The following is a 17,276-nucleotide window of genomic DNA, read 5'->3' as shown; positions in this document are numbered from 1 at the left end:
ACACCTTTTTTCAGTGGGACTAACATGTGTAGAGACATGGGTTTGATGGATGAGCTTCAAGTTTTGGTAGACGCAGAATGCCTGGAGTATAGTAAACACCCCCAGGGAGAGTGACAGAAGCTGGCATAAAGGCCTGGTCCAGATGACATACCTCCTTTTAAACTGCAGTAGAGGGTCTGAGTTTGTTCTCAGAGGCCGCTGTGACAATGACCGATGGGCCATGCCAAGGATTCAGAGGAAGAGCCGTGGGGGACGTGCTGTGAGTAGATGGTGAGCCCTCAGAGTGCCACGACTGGGAATTCAAATAGTCTCATTACATCACTTCAAAAACTTGATTCACCTCTCCCCAGGCAGCTCCAGAACCCTTTTCCTTGCTTGACCAACTGGGATCATTAGCCAATTCACATTTTTCTCAACCCATTTCTTCCAGGCCATTGATCCATGTGGCCTGCTCCAGCCGTGCTGAATTTTCCTTCCAATGAATAAACTCCCTTTCACGGCCTCTCGGACTGTCCCCTGTGCAATTTCCCGGGCGTTTCTTCCATTTGGTTCTTGGTCATGCCTCTGTTACCGTTTTCATTATTTTAAAAATGGAGAGGAAGTGTTTCTGCTGAAGTTGCCCAATCTTGTTTTCACTCTATTGGACTCCAAAGTGTGCTGTCTGGGCGCGGGCAGATGGATGAGGCAGAAAAGCCACTGATTTGATTTTCCCTTTCAATTTTCAGATCTTTCCCTGCTTGCCTGGTTTCGTTTTCTCTTCTAACAGTGCATCTAAATATGCGCCTTTTTCTTCTCTCTTGAGGTAATCCTTTTTATTGCTTTTACCTGTAACATTTGCCTTTGATAGTTTCTGGATATGTGTTTAGGATCAAAGATGTTCTGTTCTAGGCTTAGTTATCCTGTCTGTGCTTTAACTTAGTTATTTCCCTTTGTTCTGTGATTTTTTGTCTTTTTTTTTGGCTCATTTTTTACAGTGCCCTCTTCTCAGAGATTCCTTTACTTAGGGGGTCAAAATAGTGTTGCTTAAATAAACTTTTTGTCCTCCAGAACCTTTAATGTGTCAGACAGTACCCTATTGTTGGTATTTTGAAAGAGAAATACTACCTCAGAGAAGCTCAATATTCTTGTACAGGTTTTGATGTTCTGTTCTTGTTTTAATGCCCAACAATCAATTAGTTGATATCTATTCCCGAAACTAGATCCCCACTCAAGCCAAAAACAGCTCCTCATCTGTCCCTGCTGATGGGTAGTAAACCTAAGAAGCATGTTTTAATAAGTGTCTGCAGAAAATTTAAAATAATTTCCTAAATGTTATTGCTCCCTTATTTCCCAGAAATCACTACTGCTGGGATTCCAAGTAGTGTTGTCATCTATGGTGGGGCAGGATGCACACAAATTGCATGATTATGCTAAATATTTGGAAATATATTTGTGTGTGTCTGTGTGTGTATATTGCATAATTAATTCCTTTTTTCTGATTTAATTTTTTAGGATACCTAGCTTGCTTTATTAGCTGAGTGAGTTTATCATCAGTTATATATACTGCATTTTGTGACAATATTTTGACTAAATAAATTATTTGCAGTTTTCATGCTTTACTACACTTTTCAACCACATACAGAATTGACGTCTACGGGCACAGAACATTGCTTTTTTATATAGGTTTTCTTCAATTTTGACCCCAGATTTCAAAGAAACATTTAAAGTTTGTCATGAAATATAACTATTTCTCTAGGTATTTCTAAAATTTGCTGGTTGAAGACTGGCACTGCTACAAATATCCATAGACATTATATGTATTTGCTTCATGTTTAAATGCTATAGTTTGATCATTATAAAAACAGTATAGCCACAGTATAATAAGAAGTTGGAAAAAAAAGAGAACCATACTCTCTTAATATAATCATCCTATTTTAATAGAAACACTGTTTTCATTTCAGATCCTACAGTTTCTGTTTCTGAGAAGCTTATGGTGCTCCTGCATACCCAAAACCTGCTAGACCCTGGGAATATAAAGAAGAAATGGAACAGTGTCTGAGCTCACAAGAGATCCCAGGGGAGGCGGCAATCTCCTACAAAGCCGTGAAGAGATTAGTTTAAATAGAATGCTGGAGACTCTGGGATAGAATGATTAGGGGAAACTTAGGTGTTCATGAAAAGAGGCAGAGAAAGATTCTGGGGAAAGGGGATTCCTGAGTTTTATCTAAAGGCATAAATTGGGCTAACTCAAGAGAGGAAGGATCGGAAGGTCATTCCAGGAAAAAGAAATACCATGAGTCAAGGCATATGCCACAGTTTCATTTGGGGTACTATAGCAATTCACTCTTGCCGAAATACAACTCAAGTGGTAGGAAATGTTAGAAACAAAGTTCTTAGTCAGTTGCAGGCTAGTCTGTGCATCATGCTTTGAACATAGTTTTAATCAAGGAACATTTAGATACAGAGCTATTATGTATTCATTTTATACACATATGTGTGTATACATACATGTGTGCATGTTTATTCCATGTTGCATTTAACAAAAATCAAGTGACTATGTTTTACTTACTATTAAATTTTATATATTATTAAATATTATAAATTTCTAAATAAATATTATTAAATATTGTTAAGAAAATGAGATAATATTATGGCTATTGCTCAAATTAATATAATTAATTCCAGGGCTTTTTATCCCCTCCACCCCCATAGCATGAACCATTCCTTTAGACTATGTTCCTAGGCTGGCAGATAGACTACAAAATAAAAACCACTTTATGCTTCTCAATAGATATCAGAAATTACTTAATAAAGTGGTTTTTACTAATTTAAGCTCTCTCTAACCTATATGCAAGTTTGAATGTTTACATTTCTCAGTAGCCACTTCCAACACTGGTGACTGTCCCCCTTAAGTTTTACTAATTTATTTGGCAGATTATTTCTTAGTCTTTAGTATCAGATCCTTGTGATACAATAAGAATTATTCTCATATCTTAATGATGTTATGAGGATTAATTTAAGTAACGAATGAAAATTGCAGAGTGCACTGGCATATACAAGTGTTCGATAAATTATAGCAATCATGTTATTATCTCTCTGACTAATAAAAACTATCTTGATCTATTTTTTCTCTTCCTGGACCTATTAGAGAGTTAATAACTTAATGAATACTTAATGTTAATGTTAGAAAGCATTTTTTAATCTTATACCAGTGATTGACTACCAGCACACAAAGCCTAGGGTGAGGTACAAAAAGCAATGGGATATTTCAAATCTCCCAGAAAATACCAGTCCATGTAGATTCTCATTTAATACAACTTAGTAAAATTCCCAAGGTTTGAATTAAGAAAAAACTTAAGTAAGGTAGCCCAATGGACTCACCACATTCCAGGTAGGGGAAATGACGATTAGCTCTATTTCTTATATCCAAGAGATTCTCTTGTACTAGAAACCATTCAAAAGTGGAAGTGCACTGTCTTAGATATAAGATCCATTTAAGAAGAAGAATGGGGGAGGAGAGAGTGTGGAAATAAATGTGTCTTTCTCAGATAGTAAGAGAATGAACTTTAAGTATCCCTGTAGATCTTAATGTTGCCAAAAAATGTCAGGCAGAGGTATAAAAACAAAACAATTAAACAAAACATGTTGGTGTTAATCATAGCAGTGGTACATTTTTTTTTCCTTTCTTCAGCCAATCTACTTTTTTTAGTCGGGGCTATTAAAATATAAATTATGGATAATAAAATTCACCCTTTTAGCTGCTTCTCTCAAAGAACTTATCCATTTAACCTGACTTACCAAATTTATTGTCTTAATGTTGTTTAAAAGGTTCCTTTATACTTTGAATGTCTGTAGGACTTAAAGTGATATTCCCTCTTCCATTCTTAATACTGGTAATTTATGTCTTTACTCTTTTTAATCAGTTTGGCCAGATATCTATCTATCTATCTATATTTATTTTTAAATTTTACTTATTTATTTACTCATTTGAGAGAAAGAGAGAGAGAGCAGGATCACAAGTAGTGGGGAGGAGCTGAAGGAGAGGGAGAAGCAGACTCCTCACTGAGCAGGCAGCCCCTAGGGCTTGATCCTAGGACCCAGAGATCATGACATGAGCCAAAGGCAGATCCTTGACCAACTGAGGCACCCAGCTGCTCCAGTTTGGCCAGATTTTTATCAGTTTTATTATTGACCTTTTCAAAGGACCAGTTTTGATTTATTGATTTTTCTCTCTTTCATATTTTCAATTTCACTGATTTTTGTTATCTTATTTCCTTTTTGTTGTTGTTGTATTTAATTTGTTCCTTTTTTTCATTTCTGGGAAAGGGATTTTTAATAATTTTTTAAATTCAATTTAGTTAATATATAGTGTAATATTAGTTTCAAGGGTAGAATTTAATGATTCATCAGTTACATGAAACACCCAGTGCTCATTACATCAAGTGCCCTCCTTAATGCCCATCACCCAATTACCCCATCCCCTCATTTACTGCCCCACTCCAGCAACCCTCAGTTTGTTTCCTATAGTTAAGAAATCTTATGGTTTGCCTCCCTCTCTGTTTTTATCTTATTTTCCCTTCCCTTCCCCATGTTCATCTGTTTTTTTTTTTTTCCTTAAATTCCACATATGATGAAATCTTATGGTATTTGTCTTTCTCTGACTGATTGCCTTTGCTTAACATAATACCCTCTGGTTCTATCCACATTATTGCAAATGGCAAGATTTCATTCTTTTTCATTGTTGAGTAATATTCCATTGTATACATACATGCCACTCTTCCTTATCCATTCATCTATGAATGAATACGACAAGGGTTTCTGGAGTAGCCATCTTTATATGGGACAAACTAGATTTTATTTTTATTTTATTTTTTAAATATTTTATTCATTTGAGACAGAGAAGGAAAGGAAGAGTATGAACAGGAGAGAGGGGTAGAGGGAGAGAGAGAAGCAGAATCCCTGCTGAGCAGGGAGGCCCAATGCAGGGCTCAATCCCAGGAACCTGGGATCATGACCTGAACCAAAGGCAGACACTTAACAGATTGAGCCACCCAAGCACCCCAAGAGAAACTAGATTTTAAAGCAAAGACAGTAATAAGACATACAGAAGGACACTATATCATAATGAAGGAGTCCATTCAACAAGAAGATCTAACAATTGTCAACATTTATGCCCCTAAATTGGAAGCAGCAAAATATATAAATCAATTAACAACAAACTTAACGAAACTCATTGATAATAATACAATAATAGTAGGGAAAATTAATACCCCATCATTCATAGCAATGGACAGATCATCTAAACAGAAGATCAACAGGGAAAATAGGGCTTTGAATGACACACTGGACCAAATGGACTTAAAGGATATATTCAGAGCATTTCATCCGAAAGCAGTAGAATATACATTCTTTTCACGTGCACATGGAACATTCTTCAGAACAGATCACATACTGGGTCACAAGTCAGGTCTCAGCTGGTATAAGAAGATTGAGATCATACTATGCATAGTTTCACACCACAGTGTTAGGGAAACTTGAAGTCAACCACAAGAAAATAAATAGGCAGGACCATAAATACATGGAGATTAAAGATCATCCCACAAATAATGAACAGGTCAACCAAGAAATTAAAGAAGAATTTTAAAAAAATACATGGAAGCAAATGAAAATGTAAACAAGACAGTTAAAACCTTTGGGATGCAACAAAACCTGTCATAACAGGGAAATACATAGAAATACAGGCCTTCCTCAAGAAGCAAGAAAAATCTCAAAAATATAACCTAAACTTACACCTAAAGAAGCTGGAAAAAGAACAGCAAATAAAGTCTAAATCCAGCAAGAGAAGAGAAATAATAGACTAGAGCAGAAATCAATGATATACAAATAAAAATAGTAGAACAGATCAACAAAACGAGGAGCTGATTCTTGGAAAGAATTAACAAGGTTGATAAACACCTCACCAGACTTACCTAATGCTATGGTTTTTAAGTACTACTTAAGCTGCAACAGATAAAGGTTGATATGTATTCATTTTAATTTGATTTAGAATATTTCCTAATTCCATTTTTGTTTTCTTCTTTGACACAGAGTTTATTAAGAAGTGTGTTTTTAAACTTCCAAATATTTGAGTATTTTTCAATTATTTTCTATTGGTTTCTAGTTTCCTCCCCATTGGGATCTAAGGATATATGTTGTGCAATTTCATTCTAGAAATTTTGTGACACAGAAGTGAATAGTGTGTGAATAGTGTGTGCACTTCAAAAAAAAAATGTATTCTGTTGGGTTTCTCCCTTTGCCTTGTGAAGGTCAATTAGGTCAAGTTAGTTGATAGCATTGTTCAGGTCTTATATTTGCTTACTGATTTTCACTTTACTTATTTTATTAATTACTAAAACATCTCCAACTATAACTGTAGAGTTTAGAGTAGTCATTTTTAAAATTCCACGTGTAGCATCACTGTTTCTTAACATCTAATAAATCAAATTTTCTTTTATTTATTTAAAGAAATATAATTCACCAAAATGTGTCTGCTGATGCTTAAATTCAGTGTAATTCAGGTCTTAGTCAAAATAAGAAGTACCAGATACTTTTCATCAGGTAGCACATGGTTAACTAAACTATTTATGCATTCATGTGTAAGTAATTCAAAGACATATTTTGGTATTTGGGGATCTATCTCTATTCAACAATCTTTCTAGGTATCACTAACCAAAAGGTAACAGACTAGTTTTTTTTTTTTTTTTCAAGATTGATTTGAGAGGGATTCCATGCTAGCAGGAGAGACTTTCAAGCAGACTGCCCACTGAGTGCCAAGCCCCATGCCAGACTTGATCTCATGACACTGAGATCATAATAGCTGAAATCAAGAGCCAGGGAATCCACTGCCTGAGCTACCGAGGTGCCCCAAAATTTCTTCTGACACTAAGATCCTAGGTGATGGTTTTTAGAAAATTCCCATTTTAAAGTTCAGTTGCATCAGTTGTAGGAGAGAGAAGGGAAAACTAAATGAGATTTTAAGAATCTTTGTTTTCTGTGACATCATTCTCATCCAGAAATCAGCATTATTTATTTTATTTACATTTGTTTGATTTAATATGTTTTTAGGAGCCTATCACTTTTCTCCTATGAGGTAACTTACTAAATTGAGTCTCACTCTGTCAGTTGTAAAATAATATAGTAACCACAACCCTGCCTATATCCTGGGATACAATTTCCCTGCCTATATCCTGGGAAATTGTAATAAATGAGAAGATGACTAGGTAAAAAGTTGTACACAACCAAATCGATATTATCCTAATTATTATTAAGCAACAACACTCACATGCTAGCGAAAGTTGCTACTTCTGAACCACACGCACACATACGCACACCACTTCTGCCCCAGAAGCTTAATTATGTCTGTACTAAAACTTGTACCTCTTTGAATGATCTTATATTGTTTCTAACTCAACATTTCATGATCTTTTCTTCCCTAGGCAGCTAATTAAATCAGCAGCTGAACTCTTCAATTCATACTAAGGCAATCAGGAATTTCTATTTCTTTTCAACTAGTTCCCTCAAATAATTGCACAGTTCCTTTTTCTAGAATCTTGAAGGAGCAAGACGAAATGGATTTTAATGGGTTACTCTCAGAGCCACAAATAAGACTGACTTTTCAAGACTTTGGCCAAGTATTTATTTGAATGGAAGAAGGTTTGACTGGTTGAAAATAAGCTAGTATATGTCCTAACGTGGCTTTTGATTAATTCACACCAATGATTCTGAATTTGTGCCATCTACTTTAAAAAGAAACCCAACTTGTGAAGCATTCTTATTTTTCATCCAGAGAGGATTAGTGGAGAGAAAATTAAGTTCCCTCATCTAAGTAAGTACCTCAGGGAACTATTCACCTATCAATGTATGGGAGAGTTTCTGCCTGTAACTTACCCAATTTCATTAGCATTAATGGGGGTTTTGTGTGAAATCCTGTGTGAATCATTGCTTTAGGAGATCTGTAGGAGTTGTTTGATTACTTTTATTCTGTAATGGCTCTATTCTCCAGCTCAAACTTTTAACTCGTTAGGCTTGCAATAGATGCTAAATTTTGAAAGGAATCAAGCTTGGACTTCTGCAGGTAATTAAATCAGAGGAGCAGCACATGGAGTCATTCACCACTGTGACTAGCAGATGCATGCTGCCTATCAGGTGCCTGAATGTTCTGCTAGAATGGTGTCTCTAGCACGTGAGGACTCAAACTTGAGTTTTTAGCTTTCATCCAATTGTGTTTTGTTAATGTGAAAAAAAATAGAAATATGTTTTATTAATATGTTCTCATTTATGAGTATTCTTACTCAAGCCTTCTATTTCCCCTCATTGCTGGGCTGTGAATTCTGCCCCCATTTAGATGACCTTTTAAGCACCCCACCCTTGCTGTTGTTCGGCTTCTACTTTCTAATGATCTTTACATAGTATGAAAATAGAATCTGTGTCCAAATCTAGGCAATTCTGAAAATGAAAGGAGAAACTTGTGAGGCTACATGGTCTGAGTGCACACGCAAAAACATCCTGGATGTGCACTAGGGAACTTCAGCAGCCTTAGTGAAGGTAGAGCTAGAAGCCCAGCTGGTGGGCGGCCCTAGGTCCCTCTGACCAAGGTTAGGCTGCTTCTGCTGCCAGGGGCCTCCTCCTCTGGACCTAGTGTGCTCACACACATACAGACCTGGGATAGAAGAGTATTTTGGGGACTCAGAAGAAGAGGTGAGTCCTGACTAGATGAAAATTCAGATGAATTACCCAGTGAATGTAAAAGAAAGCACCAGAAATCTGACAGTATTTCCCTTTCTTTGATGAAAACCTCACTTTATGTGTAATAAGGGAGACATATGGTGAAGAAGCAGGAGTGGGGCATCCAGAGACTCCAGCAAATCCAGATCTTGATGCTGGTATAAGTGAACATCTGGATGGCTGGATCAAGATTCAGGTTCAGATGACTTCACTGTAGAGTAAGAAGATGAGTCTTGATTCAGCAGATTATAGCCTTAGTGACGGAGAATAACTCTCAGAGGAAGATGATGAGGGATGTTGAGGTAAATCAGGCAGGGCAGAGCAATAGAGGTTCACTTGAAGATCCTGAAATTTCCTCAGCAGACTACCAGAAGTATAATTGATGAAATAAAAATGAATCCTCCCCTTTTACCCTACTGCGACAGATGTTGGGCAATTGGTGAGAAGTGGCTTCATAAATAGGAACAGAAAATATCTGTAAGAGCCAATTTAGAAAAGTTAACACAAGGAGGAGAAGGCTTTGGTGTTCCTGATGGAAAAAAAATAAAAACAAACAAACAAAAAACACAAAAACTACAGTGGATGATTCCAAAGACTCATATGTTGAAGAAAATGATGATCACCTAAATCTCCCAATTCTAACAAAGGGAACACTATTCTCAGGCATGAACTTCTAATTGGATCACATATAGCAAACTCAAGGAGCTTGAATGGGAAAAAACACGAGAGAAAGAAGAAAATATGGAATCTAGTTTTCTCCTTAATGCCGTTGATTCTCATAGGATTTGCCTAGGTCAACCTAAAAACAGTTGCATTGTCCATTGCAATATAGGACATTTTATGGCATGTGTTACATGTGCAAAGCAGCTTAAAAAATGTATGCAAGATGAGTAAGTTCTATAGATCTGCTGTACAACATAGTGCATACAGTTAACACATATTAGGCACTTAAAATACACTGAGGATAGATCTCATGTCAAGTGTTCTTACACACACACACACACACCCAAAACGCAAGGAAATTGTTGGAGGACGGATATGTTTAGGACCCTAACTGTGGTAATAATACAATGAGTGTATGCTATGTCCAAACTTAACAAAATGTATACATTAACACATGTAGTTTTTTGTAATGTATATCAGTCATACTTTGATAAAGCTTAGAAAAAGAGAGAAGCAAGCCCTACCCAGTATGAAGACAACCAATTCAAATGAATGTGATATTTCCCCTAGTTGACCTGTCCATGAAAGTAGAATTATGTATTTTTAACAATAAAACCCTAAACATTTAAAGGAACATGAAATGTATCATTTTTTTTAATATGTCAAAGTAAGAAAGTATCTTAGTTCATGTATCTTTCTTCTCATCAGAGTAATTTACCTATTGGGATTGATAGTGAATGTTTACTTCCTTTTAGGAAAATGTAAATTCTGTCTACATATTTGGTTTTTGATGTAATTTAGATTGGATATGCTGTTTATCCTTTATTCCTATTCCTTATATTTTAAATCTTATCCACTTTCTCTTAAATGAGAAGTACCTAATTTTATTTTTATATAAGAAGGGCATTTAAATGTAACTTATTTAGTACTTTTCATGTAAAAAGAAAAAGTTTGTGTGGAAGATTTAATATTAAAATTTTAAATACCCTTTAATCTTGCGATTCTTAGTTTCTCTCCTCTTTCAGAGCCTCTTAAAATACTTTTTCCAGATAAAAAATAAATTGGTAGTTATATTTGGTGCTGTGTAATTAAAGTGTACTTTTTCTCCAGCCGCTTTGGTATATAAGGGATTAGTGGTAAAGATGTTGTCTCTTGAGAAGTCTTGGGGAATAGGCATCATTTATCCATAAAACAGAACTTTTCAACGTTCTGTAGTAGAACATGGAGTGGTCCTGTGGGGTACAGCCTGGGGTATCAGACTTCCCCACACAGGATTTCAAGATGTGGCAGAATCAACTGTTTCCCCTAAATTAATACAAAAATCTAATATACTTTGAGGTACATTCTTGGGCTGGGTTACATAGTGCCAAGTAGTTTCCTAGGATCCAGAACTTCATTTATGGCAAGTTCTAGAAACCAGTGAATTCAGAAAGATAAATTTAGAAATCTTATGGAAAAAAAAAATGTTCAGGGATACCTGGCTCACTCAGTTGTTTAAATGTCTGCCTTTGGCTCGGGTCCTAATCCAAGGGATTAGCCCCACATTCTCCCTCTCCCCCTGCTTGTTCTCTCTCTCTCTCTCTGTAAAATAAATAAATACAATCTTTAAAAAATAAAATAAAAAAAAATGTCCATTTAAAAACTAGCTAGAAAAGTCCTAACTTTTTTCTAAATTATCCAGAAATTATGTGCCACCTTTCTTAAAAAAAAAAAAAATAGGGTCAAAACATAGGATTCTAAAATATCTTTCAAACTCTGCAGATTAATTTCTTCATTCATGTTTAAATATGGATCTTATTTGAAGCACAACACTGTGAATAACTATTTTGATTTAGGGTCCCAGTGTTTTTCTCCTGTGTGTGGTAGTTCTATAGACTTGCATGAGAGCAGTGAGATCAACTGAACTATAAGTTCAGAATAGGGCTGCAGAGTCACTTCAAAAACTTTCTGTGCCAGTCACTAACAGTATATTATTATAAACTTCAGAACCCCCCCACCCCCTTTCCCCATGTATGCATATGTAAGCAAGAAACAAATGGCTGAAGGGATTAGTACATCAGCCAAAGAGTGGTCCTGAAACACAGCACATCGACTAGAACTAAGTAGAACTCATCTTTTTTGAGGAGAGTTGGTGGCATAAATGAGATTACCAACAATATATATCTGGAGTATATGTCTGCAGTGATTATATAATTTATAAAACATTCATATCTATACACAGTTGGAGTCTGTTGTATGCCTATGGATCAGCAACATGGAAATTTTTTTCCCATTTTCAGGTTTAGTGTATTTACTTATTGATTTACAAATAATTTATTAAATGTTAGAGTAGGAAAAATAATGAAAGAAGAACCATTAATGATGATGTAAGGACAAGAAGGATAAAATGAGGGACCTTGTCTTTGACTCTAAACTTCTGAAGGACATACTCATTCACACAGATACCTGCCTGGTCTGCAAAATCTAGAAAAGTTCTGCTTATAAACACCCTAGGTTTTTTGTTTGTTTGTTTGTTTTTCACATGTTTTTATACCCTCCTAGCTCTCTACTTAGTTTTAGTCCAACTCGCCTTTCATCTCACCAAGGTTTCATCCTTCTATTCTGTCTACTTTTCTGTTATCTCTTTCTAACACGTTTCACTCCCACCCCCTTCCTCTCCATGTGGATTTCAATGGCACTTCCCTATCAACCTCCAGAGTAACCACACTGTTCAGAGAAAAACTGGGATCCCACAAAGTACAGTTCCTCTAGGTGCATTTTCTCTAGCATCAGATGGGCACCAAGACTGTCGGACAAGCCTGTTGTCTCAGTAGGCTCTCTCACCGTTACTATGTTAGCTATTTTAAATCTTGATCTTCCTGCAGCCTTCAACTCACTAGCCCTGTAACCTACTTAGAGCGGATAATTCTAGCTCTTACTTCAGAACAAACAAATGCCATTGCAATTGGAAATCTGTCCATGTCAAACCCATAAAGGTAAATGTACCTGAACCCTTATTTTTATCTTTTACATGTATCCCAGTGTAAGAGAGACCTTCCCCCTTTGAAAGATTAATTCATTCGCCAGAGCTCTTCAGTCTATAGCCTGCTACCTCCCAGGAGACTTGGCTATATTGGTTCTTCCCTCTTTCCACAGTGACTTCAAAGAAAACAATTAGCTAACATTGGTTGAGAGGATGTGGACCCACATTCCCAGGTGAAGAGAGGAAGACCTAGAGAAAACATCCAAAATCATACTGCTTAAGAATGGAAGGGCTAGAATTAAGATTGAAATGTGTAACATCACAAAGAGAGGAATTATTTGCTACTGTATATTATCTGCATCATATAATCACTTAAACATCCATGAAATAATTCTGGAATTACTATCTACTCTTATTGTCTCTAATTCTCACATCTCCCATTGGTTCTTCAACTCCCAACACTATGGCTTTCCCTTCTCTGTTCCCCTGACACCTCATTTTCCTTGTGATTATCTACCAGCTCTTTGTGGCTCAGATCACTTCTCTTTGTTGAGTCTTCTTGATATCTGCTATTTTTAATCACTCAGTGTTTTTATAGATGTTCTTTCCCTGAGCTCTAGGACTCCACATGTGGTGGCTTTCTAGCTCTCAGCTTGTTCTTTGTTTTGCTTTCCTTCGTGTACTGCTCTTTCCTTAAATGGTTTTCACTTAACTGCTTGTCAGAGGATTCAGTTATTGGTCACCTCATCTATCATGATGACTTGGGTGAGGACCTGTTTGCTGATCCTGGAATTTTCAAGGACATTCTGTTGGAACCCTTATTCACCACTGTCACCTCTACCTTCTCAAATGCACCAAGAGCTTTAGAGTTCTTTACTCTACACAACCCAGAGTTGCGGTCGGAACTTCACAGTGAACTAGTAATTGACAGTGTAGCTAAGGAAATATCTGGACTGCCACGGTCCTTTGGTTCTTCATTGTGTAGCTGGGTTTTCTTGTACCCACTCCTGATGCAGCCTGATAATCCTTTATTCCTACCTGTTTTGCTTCGTCATCTCCCTGTTACGGGTGCAAAGGTTGACACTATTGTCATCTGCAGGTTTTTTCTGCATTTAGTCCTCTATAGGTGTCCAGATAATCGCTTGAATTCCCAATCTGAGTTACCAATCTGTGTGTTACAGAGAAGGAATGATAGTTCCCAGTTTTATAGAAACACTAAGGTGGCTCTTGTAAATAAAAATCTGAGGAGTTTTCTGGTGGAAGACTGAAGCCTGTGCCTCCTCTAACTTGCAGAGCTGGAAATTCTGATCTTTTGTTTGCATTCTTGGCTCTTACACAGTTTATTCTTTTTTAAGATTTTATTTTATTTGTTTCAGAGAGAGAGAGAGAGAACGAGAAAACACATGAACAAGCATGAGCAAGGAGAGGGACAGAAGGAGAAGCACACACCCTGCTGAGCAGGGATCCCAGTGTGCGGCTTGATCCCAGGACCCTGGGATCATGACATGAGCCAAAGACAGATGCTTACCCAAGTGAGCCACCCACATGCCCCTCTTACACAGCTTAGATGTGCAAACATCAGTGACTTATGCCACAAAGGTACTCTCACTGGTAAATCAGCAATGAGTGGTGTTCACGCAGGAATACATCAGTTTATTTAGAGACCAGACCTGGTCTGGTGCCCAGCACATCCTCCTTCTCTGCTTAGTGGCAAGCAGAGAACAGGTATGTACAGTTGTAAGCAAGTGCCAGGGTATGCCATTAGCAACATATGATGCCAAGCTCTTGGACCGGTCTTGCCTAAAGGAAATTTAATTTTCTTTGAAGACAGGGTGTAGGTTAGGGTGTACTTCTGTTTAGTGAGACCTTTTTTTGTCAGTTGTTAGCCCACCCATTATCCTTTCATGTCCCATTATACTATTTTGGTTACAACAGAACAGAGATAGGTGACTAGGGAAGAAAGGAAGTGCTGAAGTAGAGGGTTAAAGAAACAACTGAGTGTCCCAGGGAATCTCACACAGACCTCTGCACGTATCTGTACCACTGCCTAGATCACTGTTTACTTTTCAGTATCCCATTTAGAGATTAAGATCTTCAGAATAAAAGGAACATACTTTCATTAGTCTAAATGAATTATAGTGCCTAACCCAGCATAGTCCACAGATGGACAAAGTAGCAAAAGTTTGCAACCACCAAGGAAGCTTCAAAGGAGTATTTGTCTTCTCAGAAAATAGCAGCAACAATTTTTACCATACCCATTAAAGCTTATAGTTTTACTGTTACCTCTGGATGAATCTCGCACATGAATCTTTTCATGCAGTGGTAATACCCTACTAAAATTTTAGACTTCCATTGCTCCATTTGTTACTGAAATGTTTGTCAAAGAAACAGGAAAGGTAAAACACAGGTCAGGTCCACCATAGTACCTTTGTATCCCACACAACCAAAGTATATACTTCTGGACTAGTCTGATGACACAATGTAACACTTAACCCTGACATAACAAATTCAACCCCACAGTTAAGATTCAGCTATAAGACTGGTCATAATAATACCTGGTAGAATCTTTCCAGGTTCTCTCCTTTCTACACACTCCAGATATCTATATCCAGGCACACACATATACATGTGCATATATATATATATATATATATATATATATATATACACACATATATACACACACACATATATGTATATATATATATACACACACACATATAAACTTATCTACACGTATATACATATAAATTTATGTCATATATATCATAAATATATATATATACATATATTTATTATATGGGTTTGCATATTGGAAAATAAAATTCACCTTGAGAATGAATTTCATTTTGGCAATATGCATTAAGATTTCCTCTAAATATTCACAATTTTAATCCAAGGAGTCTATATCCAGTAATTTATTCTAAAGTTACTGAGAAATGTATGCAAAATTTTAAGAATAAAAATGTTATTAGTAGTATTATTTTCAGTAGAAAAAAATTGACAGGCACACCCTTAATAACAATTTACTATTTAACTAAATATACCCATTTTGTCAAATATTATTTAGTTCTTCCTGGAAATTCAAAAGAATACTAAATAATCTAATAAAATAGTCATAAAGTAATTTTAAGTGGGAAAAATAAAGCAGCATATACAATTGTTACACATATAATGGTGGTGGTGGTGGTGGTGTCTTAGGCATTTTTATATACATTTTGTCCTACATTTGTCTAGCGTTTGTCTATTTTGTCCTTTTTCACTTTTTCTGTCCTAAAAGTTATTTTATTTTTATGGTCATAAACAATAAACGGTTGTTAAAAGATTTCCTAATGTCTAAAATCAGAAACAACAATAGAATGGGATCTACTACAGTTTATTACAAATGTCTATGTTTAGATATACATACTTAAGAAGACAAAAAAACATTTGATAAATATTCAAGATCAGTTTTAGGCAACAGTTTGCAGTGTCGCCTGACAACGACGAATGCAGTCTGTGAATGATGATAATATTTCTATTAGGAAAACTGAAAGGGAGAACCGCTCTGTTCTTAGACCCCATGTTCGGACTGCTGTGCTTGGTTCCAAAGGCCACATCTCAAGAGGTTCAACAACCTGTAAACTAGTGTGACCAACATTACAAATGGTCGCCATGTGGAGTCCCAAACTTCCAAAATGGAGATGCCAGCAGGGGGCATCTGTTTTGGTTAAATATAAAGGCATATTTCTTAAGATCAGGACTATAAAAAAAAAAATGGAACCAGTTTTCCTGTGACATCATTATGTTGCTTTCACAAGCAATTGGGTGAGCATCTGAGAAGTCCCTATGGCATGAGCCCTGTTCCACAAAGAAAGTAGATTAACTCCACCCACTCTCCCTCCAAATGGGCAGGATCCTGAGATGTATATGGTAGAACAATCTGGGTGTTTTCAGGATGAAGACACTTCTTTTCATTATGAGGATTCCTTCTCCATTAATAAAATGTGGAAGAATGTCATAGAAAAGGGGATAAGCATGAATCACAGAATTACTTTTGTAATGTAGTATGTTTAAGAAGACTCAAGCAGATGCACACAGAAACAGTTTGCCAAATTATTTTACAATAATATTATAAAATATTTTTTTCCTCAATGAAAACGCTTATGGCTATCAAACTAGGAAAATCCTGTTGGAATGTATGTGTTCAAACCTGTCTTCAGAAACTACTTAATATGTCGATAATTACTTATGAGTCTTTTTAATGTCTGATTTTGAAATGCTTTTTCTGTGATTCACAAAAAAAGTACAAGTATGCCAGATGGCAATGCATAAAATGAGAATAATTTAATGCTTTTGCTTAACAAAGTACTGTAACTTGGCTTACTGTGAGAAAGAAAATTTATTTTTAGGATGTCAACCTTCACATCTAAATGTCTGTCTATATGTATGTATATGTGTGTGTGCATACATATACGTGTGTGTGTGTGTGTGTGTGTGCATTATAAGATTATACAGGGATTTTTCATATCTGTATATTGTTTAGTTTCTCGGACATTTTGTGTGTCCATCAACAAAATTTAATGGGCACATACTTTGTACTGAATTTTCTTTGTGATCTGTTTATTCCTTACAGGATAGGGATGAGAAGATGGATCTGACAGAAGAATAAAAAAGTGTCAGCATTAAGACCCTATTCAACAAATGCAATATGGCTATTAACCAAAGTCAATATAATAAATGCAGGAGGAAAAACACATCCAATCCCTTCAAAGGAAGTTGTGTGGGCTGCACAAGTATAAAGCATATTCACTAATAAGGTGAAACCTGAGATTATACAGCATGAATATGCTAGGTAATTATGAGTTAATGCAACAAAATATATAATTTTGCTTATTCTTTATTAGTAGGGGGTTTAAGGTAATGGATA

At 36.2% G+C, this 17,276-nt stretch overlaps 1 pseudogene; it reads left to right on the top strand.

Annotated features, from left to right (window-relative positions):
* The first annotated feature begins 213 nt into the window (after positions 1–213).
* On the top strand, positions 214–9,636 carry LOC116596416 (annotated as a pseudogene).
* The last annotated feature ends 7,640 nt before the right edge of the window (positions 9,637–17,276 follow it).

Source organism: Mustela erminea, chromosome 7, assembly GCF_009829155.1.
Source record: "Mustela erminea isolate mMusErm1 chromosome 7, mMusErm1.Pri, whole genome shotgun sequence".
NCBI lineage: Eukaryota > Metazoa > Chordata > Mammalia > Carnivora > Mustelidae > Mustela > Mustela erminea.
Note: the sequence above shows the minus strand (reverse complement) of the source record. Positions and strands in the feature narration are given on the sequence as shown.